The following is a 25,338-nucleotide window of genomic DNA, read 5'->3' on the forward strand; positions in this document are numbered from 1 at the left end:
TCCACTATATACCCACAAGTGCTATGCATGATGCATAGGAACGTTAAGTTTGAGAAGTCTTTCTTAGCTACCTCATACTCATATCACGGTGTTCATACATGTGCCCTAACATTCTGAAGCTTAATAATTCATTTATCTCCAAAAATGTAGAGCTCCTCACAAAAAATTCAATAAGTAAGCGCTGCATCTTAACTAATTTATGAAGTGCATTGATAAAAATCACCCTGTGCGGAAACATTGATAGTTCTTCACACTGGGGGAGTTTACTGACATTTGGCGAGAATTATCGTTCGCTTCTGGGCTCTTTTTCCCATGCCCGAGCAGGGAAAGTATATTTTTCACACACCTGAAATCTGCTTTATCAGCTACTTAGAGTTTACGTGGTTCGCTGTACTTCTATACTTGATTCAAGTGTTTTTATTCAATATTTCCTTTATTTTTTATTATTTTTATTTAAAACTCCTTAAATGAACGATGTGGGCCCTTCTTTTAATTTCTAGCCATTTTTCCTTCACTTCTATCCTATCTTTTAGAATTTAAGTCGCGGTTGCTTCAAATAATTTTTAAATCGTTCTTTAGTGCTTGTACACGTTGATTGTATAGAATTTGAAAGAACTGTAGCAAATTTCAATTTGCATGCATTAACAAACTCTTATTAAACTTAATACATATGAACAATTTATGAGTACTTTTGGCTTGGATTTGTAGTTTTGCTCATGAATACTAAAAATCAACAATTTATTTGATCTGCTACAATTTAAAACTATTTTTCTATAGCAGTTGACGTAATATTTGGTTTTCTGGAAATAAATATTGTTACACGAGCACTTAAAAAAATGTATTTCTTCCAAAACCATCAAGCAAAATTTTCAACACAACATTTTGACGTGACAACGTCTAATAAATCGATGAACGCTGGCTGCACGCAGCGTGTAAATATTTCGAGTCCAACAGAGAATTTCTAGTTAAAAGAAATTCAATTAAATATCGTGCGTGGAAAATTATTAATTTATACCATCTGAAACATTTATTTTCAATATGGTCGCGTGGTCGTTTGGTTAGCGTGGATGACCTTTCAATCCAAATGTTATCGGTTCGAATCTCGGCAGTTGCGAATTTTTTTTGTACTTGTAAAAATAAATACAGCGCACGCAACATTTCAAAAGTACTAAATATATTTGAATTAATAAATTCAAATAAAAGTAAATTTATTAATTAAATTGTACATTTAATTTCACTCCTTTATATCCATACAAAATAGTGATAATTCAATAAAATTGATTCAATTTTATTCATAAAAGTATGCAGAGGTAGATTTTATCATACAAAAGATAGAAAAATTAAAAAAAAATTTCTTCCTCAAAGAATATAATATTTTTAATGTCTAAATGGTTTGGTTGCAAAAACCTATTACGGCTCAGTCACAGGCCGAATATATTTCCTTTTCTTCTGGATCAATCATTTCATCAATGTTTTGTTATGACGTTGTCACGTTTAACTATCGTCCGTAAACTGACTTTACAGACAAACAATTTTTTTCTAGGAAATGGAGAAACGTTTAGATGAATGTTGCTTCTGAAGATGTTAAAAAAATGTACATTTTACATAGCTGCAGTAGAACTGCCAAAATTGTGCGTGCTTGGTTTTGATGCAGCTTGCATTTTGAAGATCTTTCGACTGCACTGCGAGTGATTTTTCTTACCCGTAGGACACTTATGTTTGCATTTGGTGACGCTGTAGATTTTTGTGGATAAATGTTCTGTGTTGACAACCACGGAGTTCAAAGGATAAGCCTAGGTTAGGGGGGATAACCGAGGCACAAAGGTCGTATTCATAAATTTATCACAATAATTATTAAACATTCACAAAGCTAAGGATAATATTCAAGTGTTTTTTCACTATCTTCTTATGCTCCTAGATTAGATTCCGCCATGTTTGTAAAACAAGGCTGTGGTTAAGATTAGCCTTCTTGTTCAATAAATATTCCCGATTCACAACAAACATACTAAACTCTGTTTACATGCTGTTACAATACTTTTTGAAAGAAAAAACAATTTTTACGTTAAAATATGGTAATCGTCATATTTACTGAGCACCACGAGCCAATGATTATAATATTAAATAGTTCATTAAAAACTAAAGTTGCACTAAATACGTTTAGAAACAGTCTCCAGTTAATTTAAATTTTACTTACGTAATCCAAGGGGAATGAAGGAGTTCTGCAACCACCGCCGAGTGACGATGCGCTGTTACCGACGCAGCTACTCGCCTGGTCTCGCGCCGGGTTGTGTCGGCCTCCCAGGGACGCACACAGCGCCTCGTTGACTCGCCCGTCGCTCGCCCGCCTCTACGGACCGGAGCTCAGGGAGCAGTGCCGCCTGGTCGGTCGTCGGGACGATTCTGCAATGGCCTCGTCTGCTTCCCGGTTGCGGCCAGATGGTACTTGACCCAGCTATAGTGAGCAGCCGTTGTTACTACTGGATTCAAATCAGCAAAACACCCTCCCCCCCTTCCCGTTTTCGTGGTGATTCTCTTTGGAGTCGTGTCACCACAGCAGGCTGGGGTACCTTTACTCGCCCAGCGAGTAGTCACTCGCTGGAGGAGGACTCAAACCCGGACCCTCACCTCATTTATGGCGTTTCGGTTCACTCGTCTTGCAGCCGTCGACTCTGGCGAGCGAGTGGCTGCACGTCGCTGGCCGACTCGAACCCGTTACTCTCGTCGTTGGTGTGGACCGGCCTTTCCTGAAGGAAGCTGGGCGTTACTCGCTTTCGGTCATCGACTCGCCCAGGGAGTTGCTTGCTTGCTACTCGTTTGTGGAGGACTCGAACCCCTGACCCACGGCCGACATCGCATGTTGACAGCCATGCTCACCAGCGCCGTGTCGCCCTTTTCTATGGCGGCGTCGGACTCGTCATGGCTGGCTTTTTGTGGCGTCGATCTTCGGTGTACGTCTCTTGGTGACTTCCATTGTACTGAGTGTCTGGTCGCTCGCTCGGCGACCATATACAATTGCTGAGACCAACAAAGAGAACCTTCTACTACAGACCCGGAAACTATAACATTCTCGTATCCCGAGTACGTTTTCGTTACGTCACACGACCTCGCGGGATAATTTACTGACCTACAGTCTAGTAAGTCGCTTCTGACGCGGGTGGAGACGTAATGGGCCGAAGTATGCGAAACACTAAAATTTTCCAACAAGTTATGCTTTCTCAGAAACCAGCATATTGGTTATTTTTTTGGAACGAAAGCTAAATACTAGGTAGATACTGTACACATTTACAGCTAAAGCATATAAAGCTTGTGTTTTCATCCTCCAGTGCATTTAAATATAATGGCAGCTGGCGGTGCATCAGAAAAATTCCCCCGCTCACATTTATAATGATTGCATTAAACTGTAACGTAAGCCATACAATGAAGCAAATAAAAAAATTATGAACGGAATTTCAATTATGTGTTGAGCTGCATTCATTACTTATGCATACGCAATTATCTGACGTAAATTAACAATGAATGTTTACAAACACTCGACGCATCACACAGCTAAACCAGTAAAGGAAACTATAAATACATTATAATTTGGTTGGCGCCACATCTCATGTTTGACGTCACAGTAGCGTTCTATGGTTCATGGCAACCATTTTCGTTTTTGTTTCGCTGTCTTTGTTATCCGTTTCATTCCGTTTACATATCGTTCTTTGATTGTTGTGAATCCGACGTGTTATCATTTTCGTAAAACTTTCACTGTAGACTTGAGTTGAGACCAACTCCGTTTTACTTTAAAATTACAGCTGTTTGGGAATTAAGAAAACCTCCGTCATTTTAACCACTTAAAGAAAATTACAAATCATTGTTTTTTCCCCCGTCTGTATTAAGTAAATGATGTATTTTACACGTGCAGCTGATCCTCGTTTTATAAGTGTGAGAACATTACTGTGTATGCATTGTATTGTTTAATAAGCTTAATAATAATTTACACAGTTATTCTTATTATAACTATTTATAGAGTTATAAATCACCATTACTACTATTATACCTACCCTAGGTGAAGGGTGGTGAGGGGGATGTTCACTAGAAATTCAAGCATTTTACTAAAATTAGAACACTTCCTATATGTGACGTGTCGGAGCTGTAGCCGGCTCTAGTAACCGAGTGATTCGCCAGGATTCCATAACGGGCGTGCGATTTCAATATATCGTCACCTGAGAATTGGAGTGTTCTAAGTCCATTGAAGTCGGAACTGAGATATAAGCATTTGAAAGTTCAAATAACTATGAATATCATGACATAGAACAAAATAATATTGGCCTTAAATCAAGAACAAACATTTTTGTGTTCGTAGACGTGTGTGGATATAGTACAAATGAATACTAATATTAATTTCGTGTCCATAGCATAAAAAACCTAAAAAGTGTACATAGAACACTCAAATACTCAGGCGGCGATATAGCCTCTCCCGCTTACGACAACCCATAGCCTTCTCGTGGCGCCAGCGTTGATATAACTGATGTGGACAATGCCGGGGTGCTTATTCCTCTGACTTCCTCAGTGTGTCGGAACGAGTTTTCTGGTAGGTTAGTAGGATGTGGACGGGCGACTACGCCCAAGGACGATTCGAAAACCTATCGGGGGGTTTTGGACAACCAAACCCTAGGTGGTGTCTCAAAGGCATCGGGCTCACTGTGAAGAACCCGGGATGCGTATGGAATAGCGAAGGGCTGTTGCTAGGGGTGGGGTCGTCCTGGTCTGGCCAACCCAGGCCCTGGATAGGTTGTAACCTACGGGTGGGGGATAATCTGAGGTAAGCAATCGAGGACGTCCATGGTCATTGGGCAAATCGGGCTCTGGCAAGGCTGTAACATTCAGTTGAGAGACAATCTAAGGTATGCAATCCGAAGATTTCCTTGGTCATGTCGGGGCGGTCTCGCGCTGTTAACTGCTTGGGACAGCACTCTACCTAATTATGAAGGGTGCCAAAGGACTGATCCCTTACTGTGAAAGTTATCTGCTGAGGTTTCCTGTAATGGCCCTGAATAAGTATTGGTGATGGACTCGTGGTGATAATGGTAGTTCCTAAGCTTGGAGCACACTCAGACGAGTTCCTGCTCCATTGGCGAGTGGAAGTGGTGAGATACTTAATGCTCGGGTACTAGCCTGCATTACTAGTAGAGGTAGATGTCCTCGGAGGATCACGAGCAACTGGGTGACCGAGGGGTCCCAGGGATGTGATAGGTGTGGGCCCGTGATGGTACTGTAGGGAACCCCGGGGGGGGGGCAAGCACCATCGGTAACCTGGTGTATACGGTGAAATGGAAGTTGGTTCGGTTGCTTTGAAGTTGGAATGGATCTCCTCAACCTCTCGACGTAGCTGTTCAGTTGGCAGAACTATATTGCGATTGGAAATGGATTATCTATTTTCCGGTTCTCGGAACCCATGCCCAATATTTGGTTCTCCGAATTTGGACATGTAAAATATCCATCCACCTCCTTTTCGGGTATGCCCTCGCGGTATAAGGAACCGAGGGAGTAGATGAGCAGGCTGGTAGGTCTTGATAGATCTGATGATTCTAGATGTATTCTTCTTGAACCATAAATTCTATCGCCTTTGAATTTTTTGTATATTTTTTAAAACTGATACTGCACCTTTTAATTCCTAAGATTTGAGAAAAGGGAACTTGCCTTAGGATTTTTGTCGCATTGCCTTGCGCTCTTGGCGGTAAATAATAATTTTATCTTTACTGCTTTCTTGTTTGTTATCAAACTCAGCTTGAAAGACAACTGTAAAGCCATATAGTACACTGTTAGAAATTACAGTAAATTTACGGACATTCCAACGAAGAAACACCCGTAAATAAACTGAACGCTCTTCGTATTTCTGTAAAACGGAATCTCCGTAAAATTACGGTGGTATTAGAGAGAGAGAGATAGCTGTGCTATCGCCCCCCTCTCTCATTCACCGTTTAGTACCCTCTACGCATGCGCGTAATTTACTTCGGCGTACTTCGGCCTACTTCGTGAACTATCATTTGTTTTTTTCCCCATGCATTCCGTGTTACCGTGTTTTGTTGCTGTTTCTTAATTCGCATATATATGGAATTGTTCAAGAGATATTCCTAGTGATTTTATATTAATTATTGTTGAAATTAAGTTTACTGCTTTTAAGATTGATAAAATACCTGCTACATGTAATGAAAAAATAGCTTAGTCTGGAAGTTGACCGTGGTCAGCCATGTGTGGAAGAAGAAAGCAAGCAATTTTTCGAAGTTTTATACAATCGGAAGAATTTTGTGAGTCCATGCGCAAGGTAAGTTCAATTAGAGTATCTGTTTTTATTTAAATAAATTATATTATATATATAAGTTTTTTATCCCACCAATAATATAACCAGGTTAAGACACGCAAGTTTCGGTAAATATGTAGTTTAGAAAAAAAATGTTAAAAATCCGAAAATACTTTTATTATTATGCATATTATGCTCTTTCACTTCCTCTTTTCATTAAACCCGGTGGATATAAATTATAAATACTTAAGGAGATATCGAATTTTTTAATTTTCATAGTTGGGCGATATTTGTTAAAAAAAATTAAAAATTCCGAAAATACTTTTATTCTATGCTCTTTAACCAAAAATGCAACTTTTATTCAACTTACAATCTTTATTTATTGTTCTACCTGAAGTTCAGGATCTAATGATGTACTTAATTGAAACAGTAAGCATTGTGTACCACAGGGTCAAAATGTACAGTTTAATGCCATCAAGATCAAGGGCTCAACTTAGATACGCGATACGGAACTTTTACCATTAAAATTGAACAACTTGAAGTATCAAATGTCAGCTTAGAAAATTATTTGAAAATAAGTCAGGAAGTAAAAAAAATAGCCATTTGAAAGTTTTTTATCTTAGGAAAGTATCCTTCAGTATTATCTTTGAATATATATATTCAAAGGTATTATCTAAGCATGTATTCTTTGCTTTAATTTATTATGCCTACACATATTCAAAACATAGTATGTAATGAACATTAACAACGTACTTTCTGATGAACAAAATTTGTTTCTAGATTTATTAATGTAATTTTTATGTACTAATGGATTTTATTTTGGGACTATGAATTTTTTTTATGCATGCACTTAAAAGCTTTTGTTTCGTACTAATTTACCCAAACAAAATTGACCAATGGGGTTAAAATAATGTTTATTGTTTCCTGGCCACCCGCTGTACTCGGTTGGCAATGTGCTAAAGCAGGTGCTCTTCAGAAAGTATAAAACTATAATTTTGAGATTTCTACTTTTGTATTCCTCTCATTATGTTTAGCATTATTAAAAATTGCAATTTAAAAAATGCTGTTGTAATTGGTATAGTGCATTCATAAGGAAAAAAGTTCATCATTCACTCATAAGAAAAATGTTCATCGTTCCATAATTCTGAAGGAGAGATGCTTTAATTCCTGAAAACAAAAGTTTTAGAACTGTTTTTTTTTTAAATTATCTCGTGTTTTCGAAACAATTTCTACGAGGGTGAGGAATAGGTTATGTAATCTACAATAAAAATGGCTGCAAATTGGTGTGAATAGGGGTCACATTAGTTTGTGAAAAACATTAAAAATAATTAACTGTGTTTTTCTGCACCTTCTTTCTGGTAACCCTGCTGAGATCTGATTGTAAGAGGAAAATGTTAATAATTCTCTTTAATAGATTTTTTTCTTTTAGGTCAGCTACATTATAAATGTAACCGAATGATTATAACCAACTTTTCATCTAAGTTAATTTTTGCCTGGTTTCCCAAAATTCACTACTCTCCATAATTACCTTGTTGTAAGAATTAATGTACAGCAATTTAAATATCTCAATCAATATTTGTTTCATGGTAATATATCAGAACTAGCCATTTCCCTCGACTTCAAAGGTCTTAAAATTTAACAAGTTTTCAGAAATCAGGGGATAAAAAGGAAGCTATTTTATGATAATGTTAATATTGACAATTTTACAGATTTAAAGTATGGCTGATTACATAAGAAACCTTTCACTTTTGATTTTGATTCCAAGACCTGTACACTGAGCATCTGTGCATCTAGTCCTCTCAAAAACACTTTACTTCCTCCAGAAAAACCTTACTTTTACTGGAAAAACCTTTACAATATTAAAACCACAACCAAATAGGACAGGGGTGCCAAACACCCGAAGAATATTAAAATTAGGGGTAGACTGAAGGTCAAATTAATCTCACCGTGCCCCTGGGGCCGGTTCCCTACCTCAAAATGTGGGAGGTTAAAACTAAGTTTAAAGGGGACCTAGTCCCCACAAGTCACTAACTTAATACAGCTAAGTGAATTTAAGTGAGAAGTCAGATCCAGTCTGCCTGTACATCAAATTAATACAAAAAACTTGGATAGACTATGTTTTCAGGGAGCCTAGCTCCCTGCGGTCCTTAAATAAATTCAAACTTAACCTATGCACTTAAACTATAATTCGGTGAACCTGGGAAGTAGCCCCTTCCTAACTTTACTTAGATAGGTACATAATAATAATTTTTATAGGCAGGCTGCCTGTTCCGAAGATAACCCAGTCATAGCTGCTCTCAACCTGCTACTTTAAGTGCCTCAGAACTGCATTCCTAACAAAGCTATTATTATTAACTAGTAGTTAAGAACATGTTATTCTTATAAATTTAATACTTCACCATCTTCATAAAGTAACAGCTAATAACAATTAAACCAATTTTGAAATTGTAATATTGAAACAAGCATTATAAAAAATGTGGTCTAGGTGTATAGTAACTGTGTAAATTTCGCTGTGGGTATTTCAAGTAAAATAAGACCACACAATACAAAATTCTGCTTTCATAACACCAAAATTCTTCTTAAAATATCACCATGAAATCTTGATACAATTTGGGACGTGCCCCATTGCTGGTCATAAGAAACCTTAAATTTGGACAAAAACATTCATTTACAAAAAAAGATGAACATGCAAACACAGAAAACAAGCTAAAATGAGCCAATGTAAAAAAAAAAACAGAATTCTACTGTATTTTTTATGCTGTTGAAGTTTTAATTATTGGTACTACCTGCTTTTATTTTGTTTTCTGTGTGTTTGCACATGCATTTATTTTAATTTTTCTCAAATATTTTCAGGTTTCTTAAGACATACAGTCATACAGCTATGGTTTATGTCCATAAAACAATTTTTTTAATCAATCTTACCCAATGCAGTAACCATTCAAAGACTGAACCATGAAATCTTGTCTTCATGTATGCAGGGGCGTAGCCGGGGGGGGGGGGGGGGTTAGGGGTTCAAACCCCCCCCCCCCCCTTAGCACCAAATATTTAATTAATTTCTTATTCATCACTCAAACAAATGTCATATTAAAATTAATAAAAAAAATTACCATTACAATATTTAAATTTAAGTACCGAAAACTGCTAAAATAGTACTATTTTACACCTTCAAATCCAAATTTTCCCGGGGGAGGACCCCCGGACCCCCCGCTTTAATACAGGGGGGGAGGGGGCCATACTTCTTAACACCCCCCATACACAAATCCTGGCTACGCCACTGCATATATGAGGTATATATTAATACATTAATTAGTGGTGAGTTGTGTATGTATGTAGGCTACTCACAAAAAAAAACTACAAATGAAAAGATACATTGAAATTTTGGCATTACTTTATAAAAATGTAACTTACCTCCACAACCATTCTGATCCCTAAACATCATCTACTCAAAGTAACTTTATGTAACTATAATACATAACACTATACTTGGCATAACAACCAAGTTTAATTATATATAATAACACTGATTTACCTATCCCATTATATGTTTATTTATTTTATAATTATAAAAAAAAATTTTTTTCTCTTCTTTTTACATTTTGTTGTATTTTTATTTCTTTTGTATTACTTATATTTATTCAAGCCCTTCCCATTTACTTTATTTTATAATAAATTTGCATCTAAACAACACTGCCCATGTTATTAAAAAAATTGCCAGTTTCACCCATTGTAGCCATAACTTTACATCCCCCACCCATGATCCAGTTCTACCAACATAAAATACCTACCCCCTGGCTTAGAATAACTTTCCACTGATAGCCTTACTTTAAACTAAATTAACTTTACTGATTACTTGCCGCTTTATTAATTTCTGCCAACTAAAGAGGCCTGAACAACCTACTTTTTTTTTTCTTTTTTTTTTCCCAATATTTTATTTTCCCAATTATGTTGAATTTGCTTCTTGTTTCTGCTAAATTCTGTTTTTGCCTTCCCTGCTGCTCCCACTTATTATAATCTTCATAACCATAACAACCGAGTTAAATAATATACATCTTATAACTTTTTAATTTATTTTTAATTGTTTTCAACCTTATCATTGCTTTTTTTTACAAGCAGACTTTTTTCACATACTTTATTTTATAGTAAATTTAATCTTTAACAACCCTGCCAATGTTATTAGAAAAAATTGCCAGTTTCATCCGTCATAGCCATTACTTTACCTCTCCCCCACCCATGATTCAGTTCCACGTACATAAATATATATGATAAATGCTGTTCTGCTAAAGTCTGCCAACTAAACAGTCTGACCAATCAGCATTAATATTATTATTTACCTCAATTTGCTTTACTTTTGTTTTAACTCTTGTGCTGCTCTTATATTTTGTTTCTGTTAAATTCTAAAGTTTTTACACCCCATGCTACCTTCTGCTCATAAAAACTAGACAATAACTACATAAACATCAAAATTTTTATCCAACCACACTCCACCAAGTTAAAATAAAACCTACACAATTCCAACCAAACCTTTGTCGTGCGCCCCCCCCCCCCTCCCCCCACACATCTTAAAAATAATAATAATTGCAATCAACTTCACCTTTTTCATTGTTTTATTTTCTTTATTATTAAGTAGCTTGCCCCGCCATCTGAGGGTGAGCACATTTGACCAGCCTCGGAGAGACCAACCAAGCTTGGACACCAGGCTGTATTGAAGTTCCTACAAGCTCCAGCCGAGGTACAGTCATGTACGCCGCGACCCCCCTTCTCCCCAGCCAACTCCAGGAAGTGGTACGACAGGGGCGGGAGCCTATTAGTTAACCTGACTGTTAAATCTTTCTGAATGCTTGCCTACAGTTAATGCACAAGCCCTGTTGTATGCAGGGCTGAACTGGGTAGGGGTGTCTTTCCCACTCCTCATTAGGTTTTTAAATAATTAGGGGAGTGAAGTTAATTATTATGTTCAATTTGCCATTTTGGCCAGGCATTATTTCAAAAAGAAAACACTAGATAAAATTAAGATAAAAAAGGTGGCAGCCTTTGAGGGCACTAAAAGTCTGCTCATGGCAGACCCTACCACCCAGACACCTCAGGTCAGTCCTGTACACAAACCAAGTGATGCTAGATGTTAATTTGGCAGAGTAAACATGCCAAAGCAAGGAAAAATCTTGTGTGCAAGCATTCAGTTATTGCAATGGAGAAATTGGAGTTAAAAGTTGAGAGCAGACATTGGCACTGGCCTAATCTTTTTGAAAATCTAAGCATGCCTTAAGTATCTCATGTTATACTTTGGAAAGAAAAATAAATACTAGTACATATAACACTTGCCAATATACATAAGGTCTAACCCTCACAAACTTAAAAAAATTCAGACCTGCAAAAGGAAAAACAAACAAAAACTGAGCAAATAAAAACTTTGAAAAAAGAAAAGTATTGGTTTGCTTGAAGAGCTTGCATGATGCTTAAAGAATGGTGTCTAATACCCTCAAAGCTTAAGATATTTCAAGTACAGATAGAAAATTTGGCCAATAGCTGATGGTTAAAAATATGAACAGCTAAACATTGTAAAACTAATTGATGGTACACAAAGTGTCTAACACCCACAAGACTTTACCTCAGATGGTGGGGCAAGCTACTTAATAATAAAGAAAATAAAACAATGAAAAAGGTGAAGTTGATTGCAATATTATTTTTTTTTAAAAAAGATGTGGGGGGGGGGGGGGGGGGAAACACAAGTTTGGTTGGAATTGTGTAGGTTTTATTTTAACTGGGTGGAGTGTGGTTGGATTAAAATTTTGTGGTCATGTAGTTATTGTCTAGTTTTTATGAGCAGAAGGTAGCATGGGGTGTAAAAACTTTAGAATTTAACAGAAACAAAACATTAGGGAAGCACAAGAGTGAAAACAAAAGTAAAGCAAATTTAGATAAATAATAATAATGCTGATTGGTCAGACTGTTTAGTTGGCAGACTTTAGCAGAACAGCATTTATCATATATATTTATGTACGTGGAACTGAATCATGGGTGGGGGAGAGGTAAAGTAATGGCTACGACGGGTGAAACTGGCAATGTTTTCTAATAACATTGACAGGGTTGTTAAGGATTAAATTTACTATAAAATAAAGTATGTGAAAAAAGTCTGCTTGTAAAAAAAAGCAATGATAAGGTTGAAAACTAAAATAAATTAAAAAGTTATGGGATGAACAAATCAGGTTGTTGTATATTATTTAACTTGGTTGTTATGGTTATGAAGATTATAATAAGTGGGAGGCAGCAGGGAAGGAAAAAACATTAGAATTTAGCAGAAACAAGAAGCAAATTCAACATAATTGGGAAAACAAAATATAGGAAAACAAAAAAAAATGTAAGTTGTTCAGGCCTCTTTAGTTGGCAGAAATTAACAAAGCGGCAGGTAATCAGTAAAGTTAATTTAGTTTAAAGTAAGGCTATCAGTGGAAAGTTATTCTAAGCCAGGGGTAGGTATTTTATGTTGGTAGAACTGGATCATGGGTGGGGGATGTTAAGTTATGGCTACAATGGGTGAAACTGGCAATTTTTTTAATAACATGGGCAGTGTTGTTCAGATGCAAATTTATTATAAAATAAAGTAAATGGGAAGGGCTCGAATGAATATAAGTAAAAAAAAAGAAATAAAAATACAACAAAATGTAAGAAGAAGAGAAAAAATATTTGTTTATAATTATAAAATAAATAAACAAATAATGGGATAGGTAAATCAGTGATATTATATATAATTAAACTTGGTTGGTATGGTCAATTATAGTGTTATTTAGGCCTATTATAGTTAAAGTTACTTTGAGTAGATGATGTTTAGGGATCAGAATGGTTGTGGAGGTAAATTACATTTTTTTATAAAGTAATGCCAAAATTTCAATTTATCTTTTCATTTGTAGGTTTTTTTTGTGTGTGTAGCCTACATACATACACAACTCACCACTTATTCATGTATTAATATATACCTCATGGCTGAAGACAAGATTTCATGATTCAGTCTTTGAATGGTTACTGCATTGGGTAAGATTGACTAAAGATTTTTTTTGGACATAAACCATAGCTGTATGACTGTATGTCTTAATAAACCTGAAAATAACCGAGAAAAATTAAAATACAAAAAAATTTGAATGTGCAAACACACAGAAAACAAAATAAAAGCAGGTAGTGCCAAGAAATATCAACAGCACAAATATACAGTAGAATTCTGTGCTTTTTTTTTTATATTGGCTGATTTTAGCTTGTTTTCTGTGTTTGCATGTTTAGCTTTTATTGTAAATGAAGGTTTTTGTACAAATTTAAGGTTTCTTATGTACAGCAATGGGGCATGTCCCAAATTGTATCAAGATTTCATGGTGATATTTTAAAAAAAATTATAGTGTTAAGAAAGCAGAATTTTGTGGCCATATTTTACTTGAAATACCCATAGCGAAATTTGCACAGTTACTGTACACCTAGACAACATTTTTTATAATTTTTGTTTCAATATTACAATTTCAAAATTGGTTTAATTTTTATTAGCTGTTACTTTATGAAGATGGTGAAGTATTAAATTTATAAGAATAACATGTTCTTAACTACTAGTTACACTAAACTTGATATATGTAGTTAAAAATATATGTTGGTACATATGAGACACACCATTTGACCGATCATCATGAAAGTTGGCATATCAGTGTTTTTTCATGGAGAGTGTTTTTTATGCTATTCATTTTAGTAACTCTTCACCAGACAGCGCTGTAGCACATAAACTTCTAGACTTTTCAACCATCACCATGGGTGAATTCATTTTTATAACAGAAAATCATAGATAATAGACATACAAACAGTAATTGTATGTCATTTCTCAGTGTCCACCACACTTGTCATATAGCGCTATCCATTTTCATGTAACTCATGGATACCTAGATACTGCAGCTAATTAATTATATTATGGAAGTTGTATTTGTTTATTCAAAATAATAATATAGGTATATTGTGTGGAACAAATTTTAAAAATGGGGGTAACCATTGATCGTAGTATGTACCAGGATCAGTAATTTAACAATTTGATGATAAAAGCATGATCAATCAAATTAGGTAAATAATTTTTATAATCAAATTAGTACATTATTTATTACCAACTACTCACAAAATCTCTGACCTACATTGTATAAAAATTAAGGAATTAAATTTCAATGTTATTGGTAAAGGGTTTTTAAAATATTATTTTATTTAAGTAATTGACTTGTATTATTAAATCAAATGATGTAATGGCTCCACGTGTTATGTTTTATTGCAATTCATCATATAACTTGTTCCTTTGCGTGCATTCTTTTTGTATTCTATTATTTCTATTTTGTTTCAATAGTACAGCTTGTGTTCGGTTTTAGTATATTTTGGGACATGAGGCGAAATGCTTATTTCTCAGGAATGTGTGCTTAGTTTATACTTATTGCTACTAATTCTCAGTAAAATATTAAACTAGGTTTACTTTTCATCTTATTCCAAGTCTCCTGCACAGATTTAGATAATAAATAGTCAGCTTTTGGGGGTTTTGACATTGCTAAAAATTTTAAGACTGGCTGAAGTAAGATGGCTTGCAAAGTTACATAAAAACTAAGCACTAAGAATTTTTTAATTCTGCGTTTACCCATGTACACCTAGGTCAACCCAATGTTGACTGGGTTAGGGATCGTCCATTAATCATGTGAGGCTCGAAAGGAGGGGGGGGGGGGGGTTTCGGAAAAATCACGAAATATCACAAGGGGGGAGGAGGGGTGTAGAGAGATATCACGTGTATTATTTTTTTCACGTGATTTCTACTAAACCGAAAAGCGACGCGTGACCTTGACTCGCCGTAGCCAGGCAACAATATCCCCGCTTGGCTCGGCTTGCCAGTCGCCAGTAAGACTGTGATTTTGGTGCCGAATATACATGCTGTGCTTAATTTTCCAGAATTAAATTAGATTATACCTATATTTAAAGATAATATTCTGAAAATTTTAAAAATATTTTGTACCGAAAAAATACACGTGATTTTTTTTTTTTTTTTTTGGGGGGGGGGGTGGGGTAGTCTAAAACCTCACCACAAATCACTAGGGGGGGGGGGTTAAAAATTTGCTAAGAAAAACATCACGTGATTAATGGACGACCCCTTATGTAAAAAAAAATATTTGATATATCAGTTCATGATACCTTGACGAACTTAATCCATCCAACTAACCTAATTTAACCTAACGTAACAATACCTGACATAGGTACTCAAAATAATGATGCAGCATCTAACAAGTATATGTGCAGTATGCTTACACAGTTCTATAGGAATTCTGAGCCCACTGCTACAGTTAGAGGCAAACTGCAATGTTTTTTTTTACAAGTGATTGGTTTTTGTTCTATTAGTATTACCACTTAAAATTGAGGGTGAGATATACCTAACAATTTTTTTTTGTTGTGAGAAATGCTAAGCACAATATTTTAGATATTGCAGCCTGTTGCTTGTTGGCGTCTACCACATGGATACCTAGTGTAACTCATATAGCATTCACTGTGTATACGAAAAGGAAATTTAACAAACCATAAAATCATTTCAAGCCATTTAATTTTGGGAAAAGGCTTATTCATAAAATTGTTTTGTAGCAAACTTACATTTTTATTTTAAATCCAAGTTATTCATAAATTTTGGTTATTTATGTCAGCAGTTAAACTGAAATATTTACATATAATTTACAGCATATTCTTACAGAATATGGTTCTTTTATAAACTTTTTTTTTCTTGTGGTCAAATTGTCTAAATTGGTGTAGATTAAAGTATGGTGGTAAATCAGTCATGTCTATCAACTAATTTATCATTATTGTGTTCACACTATTTTATATAGGTACATAAAGTTAGGAATGGGATTCAACAGTTATATGACAGTAAATATATTATGATACAAAATACTTTACACATTACTGGTATTAATTAATTATAAATTTACTTTTTATTTTTCTGAATGTTAAATGATTCATTGTGTCTGAATTTCAATATAGTTCTTTTGTCTTCCGGTTATCAAACTTACTTTCCTGTATGCGATGTCATTATGTTCATTTGTGATGGAATCCATGGTGACTGGTCATCACTGAGAAAATGTACTTATGTGGCGAGGGTTGGGACAGAAGTGGTACCTAGTAGTTTGACTTTCTTGATTGTTGTAGCTTCCCATCGGAGCCAAGTTTATTGTTACTGCTAGCCTTTTGAATTTTTGCTCCTAAATATATTTACAGTATTTATGTTCTTGTTTTCCTTGTGTGCCTTTAAAACATTTACAAGGATTGGTGGAAAACATGCATTAACTATTTGCTTAAAATGTGAACTTGCAGGGTTTTTTATAAGTTTTGTGGCTTTTAATGAGTTATATGGTATTATTGTTTTCCAGGGCCATCTCCCTAATTCTCGGAAGTTTATCTTGTTTGTGGACAAGAAAATGTCCCTAGAAACATCAGACGTAGTAAGTGCTGTCTGTAGTATTTGCATTTTTAATATTTAATGTCCTATTTCAGTGGCAAAAGCATTGGAATTCATTCAAAGGTAGCCTAGATTATAAAATCAGATTAGTATTATATTCAGGAGTTGTGTGTTAATGTGAAATATTATCACTGAAAATTTAAGAAATGATGTTACTGAGCATTAGGAAAACCAGGTGTAAATTATTTATAGTTCTTTAAATTTCAATTTGATTGTAGAAAGTATTGCAGATATTTCAATGAATTCATATTAAACCGTTTCATTTTATTATCATCATCATTATTATTATTCTTTACACTTGCAGTTGGGCTTTCACCCGGTGGCAAGGAACTCCCCTCGCTATCTCACTCTCCCAATTCCTGAAGTCTTCTGAAGTCCTTTCCTCCTCTCCCATCCAGTACCCCTCCCTCAAGACCATTCCACTCTCGCCCCGTCCTCACCAGAAACACCTGCCTTCCTCGTTCAGTTTGTCTCCACTCCCTTGGAATCTTCCATTGGTGATCCCTTCTCCCTCTTTGTACTCCCCTCATTTCTGACATTAATTATTTCTTAACAACTTTTCCTAAAACTACAATAAATTTTTATTGAATTTAATCCCTTGAATTATATATCTTTGCTAGATACAATATTTTATGGTTTTATTTTTAAAGACGATTTAGATTATGAAACAGGAGACTTTGATGTCATTGTTAATTAATTTTATACATAGAGGTGGTATGTTTTACAACAATTAATACATAATAAATACATACTTCAATATTTATTAATCCTATTTTGACTAATATAGGATGCACTTTTACATTAAAATAATTATTTAATATTTATGCCTTAAACAGAACTATTCTGAATAAAAATAAATTTACAAGGGAATGTGTGACTTGGAAATGTACAAACATCAGGAGTTTAAAAATGAGTTACTAATAAGAGATGATAGCACAAATAAGGTAAAATTAAATTTTTGCGATGTATTTTGATGCTATATTTTGCAACAAGCTTTATGCTGACAAAATGATATTAATTGAATGAATATATTTACATTTTTGTGATTTACTAAAGTTTTGCTAACAAATTGATTGATTTCTAAATGAAATTTGGAGATTAATGACATTTCATGTTTTGATGTTTCATGGTGAATTGATATGCTTTCCGGTTTCATCCAAATTTACCATATACGTAATCTTGTCCGTAATCATTGCTAAAACACTAATTGTTAACAGTTTTGATTTTCAAGATTTTGAATACTTAATTTCCTTCAAAAAAGCTTGTTGAAACATATATATATTTTTCTATTTTGAATTTATCTACCTCTTAAAATAGTATGAATATTTTTGTATCATCAAACTCATCCTGCGAGCAATGAATTGATTTTAAGCTTTCTTATCATAATAAAATAAATGGCAACCTAAATGAGTGTACCCCAAAAAAAATTGAAAGAAAGAAATGTTCTTGTATTTGTAACATTATCAAAAAGTGCTTGAGCATTATGCGAGATTGCATGTGATTTTGATTGAAATCATGAGCATTTAAGTCTGAAACATACTTTCTAACAGGTGTTATTTGCCTTACTTTATTAATTAGCAAAACTAATTATGAAGTGGGCTGTTATTTGTAATATTTACATAGGTACGTGCAGTCAGAAAACTTATTTGACTAAATTATATGTTTTTTGATAGAAATCTGACATATAGAGGATGAGTCTGAATGTGACTGAAAAATTGGGCTTTATTTTCCACATACTTTTGTGATTTGTTGCTACCCCTAATTATTTCAGGAAATATTTACAACAGTGACACAATTCATGGTTGTTGTTTAACTCATACCCAGTGTTTCATCTTAAATACTTTCACTATTATTTACAATAAAAATATTGTTCAGCCCCAACCACAATGACGTATATACAAGCCTTGAAGCAAGTCAGAACATAAGTCGTACAAAGGTTATTTTGTCGTGATGAACCTGCAGCTAATATTTGTTGGTCAGATACAGACACATCCTGTACAAAAACTTGTTTTTATTTATGTATAATCATAGTACGTTATATGACAATCTGCCTTGTACATAAATACATATGACACTTTTAATCGCGTGCCAATGTGGTGAATAAACAGGTGTGTGCTTGCTCTGTCAGCTATGAAAACACATTTTTTGTCTTTCAGTATCATTAATTGCAAGTCTTATTTGACAAACACTTTTCTGTACAACCCACATTTTATTTGGATGGATAATTTTATATTTATTTTTATCAGTTTATACAACCTTCCACTGATAGTTATAAATTATGCTTTTATTATTTTTCAGGTCCATTATGAAGATTAATCCTACTGTATAAAAAAAGCATCAAGGAAACCCCAGAGTTGGAACTTTGAAGAAAGTGACAGATACAATTACTAAAATTGTTGAATTGTCAAAGCTGTTGGATGATTTGTACATGCAGATTTGTGTGGTGTTTCAAGATTATTTTTTTTTTTAATTATTGTGATTAAACAATTCTAATATGAATATTTTACATTTATATTTATTTAAAATGTTGGCTTATATTAACAATGCATTTTGTAAATAAATATTTATAAAGGTATAGCTCATTTATTTATTTTAATTTTTGAAAATTTACCAGCACATAAACAAAGGAACTATGTGCTACGATTATGGTTCTTATGTCTTACAATGGCATATTCTGTACGTTAATCAACTAGCAGTGCTGCTAAATATTATGTTTTTTTGTTGTTTAATGTTTCAATTTTGTAACAGAAACTATGTCTCCTAAGCAAAACTTATTGTGGGAATTTTTAGCAAAAATTTTCGGGATTTACATATCATTATAAGCTCTATTGGTGTGTTTTTGCACTAAAATAATAATAAATACAGTAAATGGATATTTATTCAAAACTAGATGATTTAAGTACAATGTATCTATACTTTTTATTACTTCACAAGTTAACATACTTTTTCATTGTAGTATAAACACTGGTCCTACTTCCTACAAATATATAAACTTAAAAATTTTAAGGTTCATATGCTTTTCAATTGTGCTTTTTACACTTAACCAATTTGGTTACAGTTTGATACATAGGTAGCCCATATACTGGATTAACACAAATGCTATAGAGTAACTTATCATTAAAAGTATCCAAAAAAACCCATACTTTGGTACTTTTTAATACTGTATGCCTCAAAGTGTGTTGCTTTGTAATGATTTTTCACTAATAAAAAATTCCACCCCTCAGGGAGGGGTGATAAGTATCATAAAAATACCTCACAATTAGGCTAAATGAAGCATAAGGCAAGGTTGAGTATCCTACTAATCTTTAAATTATGTAATTTTTTGAGTTTAAAAGTTTATAACGTAATGAAGTCTTTGCTACTTACCTGATTTTGATAAAATTTAAAACAGGATTCGTATCTTCTAGATTATAGTCTAACAAATAATGGAGTTAATGTAAGAATGTGAGTAAATATAATATTTTTAACTATGACATTTTATCATATTTAGATAAAGAATACCATTTTTTAATTGGGAAGAAGTCAGGGCTTAGTATATTCTAAATGGCTCCTTCTGACTTCTTATACATTCGACAAAATAAAGAGATTTTATGTAACTGGATTTTCCACACAAAACCCTCAATATACACTGTACATGATTAAAATTCCACCTCTAAATTGGGTTTATAATAGAAAATGGTAGAAAGTAATTTATTTGGTGTGAATTGTAAAATGGCCATTAAGTAAAACATGTAGAGGCTTAGAGTTATGTTTTTGCTCCAAAAGTAAGCTATATAGTTATTATAAGCACAAAAATTAAGAGTGCTATGTATTTAATTGCATTCTAAAATAGCATGACTTTACTGTAATTATACTGGTTACAAATTACCCAGAGAATTTCATAAATTAACATGTACTACACCATGGAAAATAACTTTATCTTTGTAAATTTTACAAGTGCTGTAAACATAATGGTAAAACAATATTTTTATGCTACGGAGTTTGAGTAATTTTTACAGAACTTTTGTAAATTTGAGGAACAATCTGTATTTGAATATTACGAAGTTATCGTATATTTACTGCATTGGTTTTGAAATTTACAAATAATCTTTATTTGAATTTCACAATGTACTTGTATATTTACAGTATTAATTGTAAAATTTACTAAGAATACATTTTTTAGTATTACGAAGTACCGGTATATTTACGGCATTGGTCGTGAAATTTACGAAGAATCCATATCTGAGAATTACAAAGTACTAGTATATCTACGGCATTGGTAGTGAAATTTACGAAGAATCCGTATCTGAGTTTTACGAAGTACTAATATATTTACGGCATTGGTCGTGAAATTTACGAAGAATCCGTATCTGGGTTTTACGATGTACTAGTATATTTACGGCATTGGTCGTGAAATTTACGAAGAATCCGTATCTGAGTTTTACGAAGTACTGGTATATTTACGGCATTGGTCGTGAAATTTACGAAGAATCCGTAACTGAGTTTTACGAAGTACTAGTATATTTACGGCATTGGTTGTGAAATTTACGGAGATTTAGTTTTTTCCCCTAATGAAGTAACCGTAAATTTACGAAGACCACCGGAGAATTTTTTTCCGGTACTTTTCGTAAATTTACGGTAAAATTTTTTAACAGTGTAGAGGACCATATTTTGTCACATAAATGATCATGCCATATGAGCAGACATTTATGACTTTCGACTAGGACCCAAGTATGTTTTCTTCAGCCAGTTTGATTTTCACGTACATACTCTTTTAAGTTTGTGTTTTTGCCAGATAATAAAGGTTATTTTTCATTACAAAGCACTTATTCGAAAGTAAGAAAGTAATCACGTTGTGAGCTCTCATTGTTTCAAAATATAAACGTACGTCGTCAATATTATCATTCACACTGAAGTATTTTTAATTTTATATGTGCAATTGATAAGAATAAAAATTATAAACCCATCCGTCACTTAGCAACTGCTTCTTTGACTGAAGTTTGATGTGCTTCAGTCTTTTAAGAAGTACGTACACTACTATCCAGGTAAGACTGAAATTTTAGTTTGGATAGAGACCTGGAAAAATTGCGGCTTAGTAATTTTCAGAATAGCCTCCACAGTCCTATGCACACTCTGAGAAATTCACCTGTTCATTGGCTCCAGATTCCTTTCCATCAACTGTGAACGAATAGTATAAATACAACACAGAGGTAAGTAAAGTGGTCTGAATTTTAGTCTATCAAGAAATGAATCACCGAATGATTCTGGTCTCTAGTAATTGAATGATGCTTCTACCCACTTGTATAGGAATGTAAAAATAAAAATATGAAAAATAAAAATATCGTCATTTTATTTTTGTGTGTAATAGTTAGGCATTTCTAGACTGAAAATATTAATGTTTTAGTTTAGGATAGTGGATTACTTTAATGATTCTTGCAAATGGGGAAGAGTGATAAAAAAAAATTGTAGGGACATAACGCCTTTGCCATAGAAAAATCCCAAAAATTTACAAGAAAAATTACTATACCAAGACACAGGAATATAAGCCAAAATTAGCCGAACTCTAATGTTAATAATAGACAGAATTTGACATCGGCTTGCTTTTGTGTGTGTTAGTTTATTATTTTTTCCTAGTCCATTTTTAGGTTTTCTCTATGACATACAGTGAAAACCAGCAATAGCTTATGTCCATACTAATGTTTTAAATCAGAATGACTTTCTGTTGTTTCAAATAACATCTAAGATGTGTATCGGAAATGTTGAAACAGTTTATCCTATTAAAGTAAATGTTTACTCAGTTACATGTTACGTTGTTTCATTAAGCTTTTATTTAATGTAACGTATGAACGTTTTCACTCTAGAGTCACTGCTAGTACTATGTTTTGAAAATGTTCCTTCCAGGTTGTAAATATTAAGGTGAAGTTATACCTTATCTTATTCGAGTTTTAAGTTCACTCTTGATTGTGTTTTTTTTTTTGTATGGGGGAGGGTAATGGCTTAACTTTATTTCGTATAATTCCTATAAAACAGCCAATATATGACATTATAAACCGTTTACTACCACCAGACGAACGCCAACAGTTAAATTAAGTTTTTTTTAACCTTTTTTCTTTTCCAACTTTCACATCATAACGGGTGAGATAAAGACCTATCCATATTTGGACACGTCTGAAGACCCCAGTTTTCATTAAAGGCTTGATTATGTAATGTTTTTTTGGTTGCCGTGTTCGGAATGACGCTTCACTTAAGTTTATGTAATGTGAAGCCTTTTTTTTTTAGCGTGAGTCTCTCGTAGCAGTTATCTCTAAAGTGTAATTATTACGTGTTATTGCATGTTTGGTAACGGTTTAAGACACACCCACTTATAATTTGGGCAACTGTTTGGTACCTAGCTAAGTGTAACGAAACTCAATACGTAATATGAAGACTTTTTTCTGTCATGTTGTACACTTACTTACGACATTTACATTAACTTTGCTGTCACGATGGCATTTTGTTGAAAAAAAGACTTTTGCTGTGGGTGGTATTTATATGTAGCTTTTTTCGTTCTATTTGGTGCTGTAGCCAAAAACGTCCAACTGGATGGTATAAGGTTAGTTTTTTTTTGTTTGGTTTAACTTCGCACCGTTATGCGGTACGACCTCTAAGATTATAGCGGGCTCCGAACTTAGTACCGACTCAATTTTCATAAATTTGATTAATGCCGGTGTGTTGAGATCGAACCCAAGAACCATGTTACGTGAGCAAGACGAGCTAGCGAGCACAGATGATTGGTTGAAAGTGTTGATGTTGGTTCCCAGACTGTATCTTCTTTATACTTTTACAAAAGATTCCTTTGAAAAACAATTGCCAATAAATAAATCGTAATACTAAAAGGAAAATATTGTAAATTTGTACAACACAGTCTTATGCTTATTTTATCACAACTGAAATTCGTTTTTGAAAACAATACTAAATATTTCTTGTTGCGCTTACGAAAATTGGTACATTATTTAAATTTTGTTTAACATTTGTACAAGCATTAATTTTTAAACTATGAAAAAATATGATTGAATATTTAAAAATTTTCACTTAATTTTTTTATTGCCCTTATAATTATGTGCGCAGTTTGTACTATAAAAGCTATTAATGAAACGGTTTACAAATAACTTAAATAAATGTTGTACTGGGAAAAAAACAAAGCATATATTCCCGGGCAAGAAACCGACCCAGTGTCATTGCGAACATTTTTTTTAGCGGTACAATTGCTATCATGTAAATGTACACATTTACAAATACCTGTAATTTTACATGATTATTTTAGTTCCATTTACAAACAAAACGTACAATGTTAGTGATGTTTAAAGTGTATGGAGTATATATTTCCCGTGCTCAGGATAAAATGTCTGTGTTTGTGTGCCCTTGAGCTTTGATACTTGGAATGGTAACAAAATAAAAAAATATATATCTGCACTCTCTTTTGTATACATAGGGAATCGTTGCTTCTGTATCCACGACGTGTCCTTTGGACCGCAAACGAGCGAGAGACATCCTTAAAAGTGATTAAAATAATATGCCGGGGAAGTCAGTAATATTTCCTAATTAATTGGTGTCGTGGGCTAGTGTTCTGGAGGTTTGATAGCTAAGGGTGAGGTTGCGTGCGTGCCTGTAGTACAGATAATTTCAACACGCTGACTGGCTTAGTAGGTGCGTAGCGGCTTGTGGAATTCTGTGTCAGGCATGTTTACTGAAGCCCTAGTTAGTTTCCGGGGAAAACCCCCTCATCACCCGATGTTATTGCAATTCCCGTGGTCCAAATACCTTAGTAAAGGCCTGAATAATTCACTTTTCCAATGGCCTTCAGGATAGAAACCACAGTCCTCTGCACTCTCTGAGAAACATCACCTGTTTACTTGGCGAGAAGTCTTAACTTGGTGGTCTGTGATTTGATAATTCCTTGGTTGAAAGATCCTCATTTGTCCAGAGTCCTTCCCATGAACTGTTAACCAACAGAAAATACAACACAGAGGTATATTTGTTTGAATTTTAACTTATCACGATACATAGGTAAACTCAGTGGCTGAGGTATTCCGGGAATTTCTGATTATTTCTATGTGCAGTTTTCAATTATATTTTAAGTACATTTTAGTATGCAATCACCTTCTTTAAAATTTCCAAGCAAAAATTGGAACCTTAAATTAAATTATAATAACAAATGTTGATATTTTGAAAATACCACCCTTAGAAGGGGAGTGGAGACGGGATCGCATACACTAGGTAACGTCTAGTGTTCGTACGAGCGTTAATAGTGCGGGAAGTAACTCCTGTTAGGCCTTAGCGTAGCTAATGTTTAATTGACCTATTTTCACATCCAGAGGCGTAAATCTGTGGGATTCACAAGGAGGAAGGGTGGAAAGGGGGGGGGGGGGGGTTGTGGCACGTAAATTTTACGTCGTTGGGTTGGGGGGGGGGGGGCAGAGTTTTGGAGTTTTTTTTACCGGAGTTAACCGAAACGTCCTCTCTAGATACGATGTTTTTGTTTTATATTCTGCCCATATTTTGGCCTACATGCATGCAATAAGCAGAAAACTTCAAAATATACAGAAAT

The 25,338-nt window shown here is 34.1% G+C and overlaps 1 protein-coding gene and 1 long non-coding RNA gene across 5 annotated transcripts in view; both read left to right on the plus strand.

Moving 5' to 3' along the window:
• Positions 1–25,338, plus strand: part of LOC134530710 (post-GPI attachment to proteins factor 6) — a 205,890-nt gene that overhangs the window by 21,506 nt on the left and 159,046 nt on the right. The gene's annotated exons all lie outside the window — the stretch shown is intronic.
• LOC134530709 (uncharacterized) lies at positions 769–25,128 on the plus strand. Its single transcript, XR_010074859.1, has 3 exons — positions 769–6,307; positions 16,684–16,755; positions 19,071–25,128. It is a non-coding gene; the product is annotated as an uncharacterized LOC134530709 (long non-coding RNA).

Source organism: Bacillus rossius, chromosome 3, assembly GCF_032445375.1.
Source record: "Bacillus rossius redtenbacheri isolate Brsri chromosome 3, Brsri_v3, whole genome shotgun sequence".
Taxonomy (NCBI): domain Eukaryota; kingdom Metazoa; phylum Arthropoda; class Insecta; order Phasmatodea; family Bacillidae; genus Bacillus; species Bacillus rossius.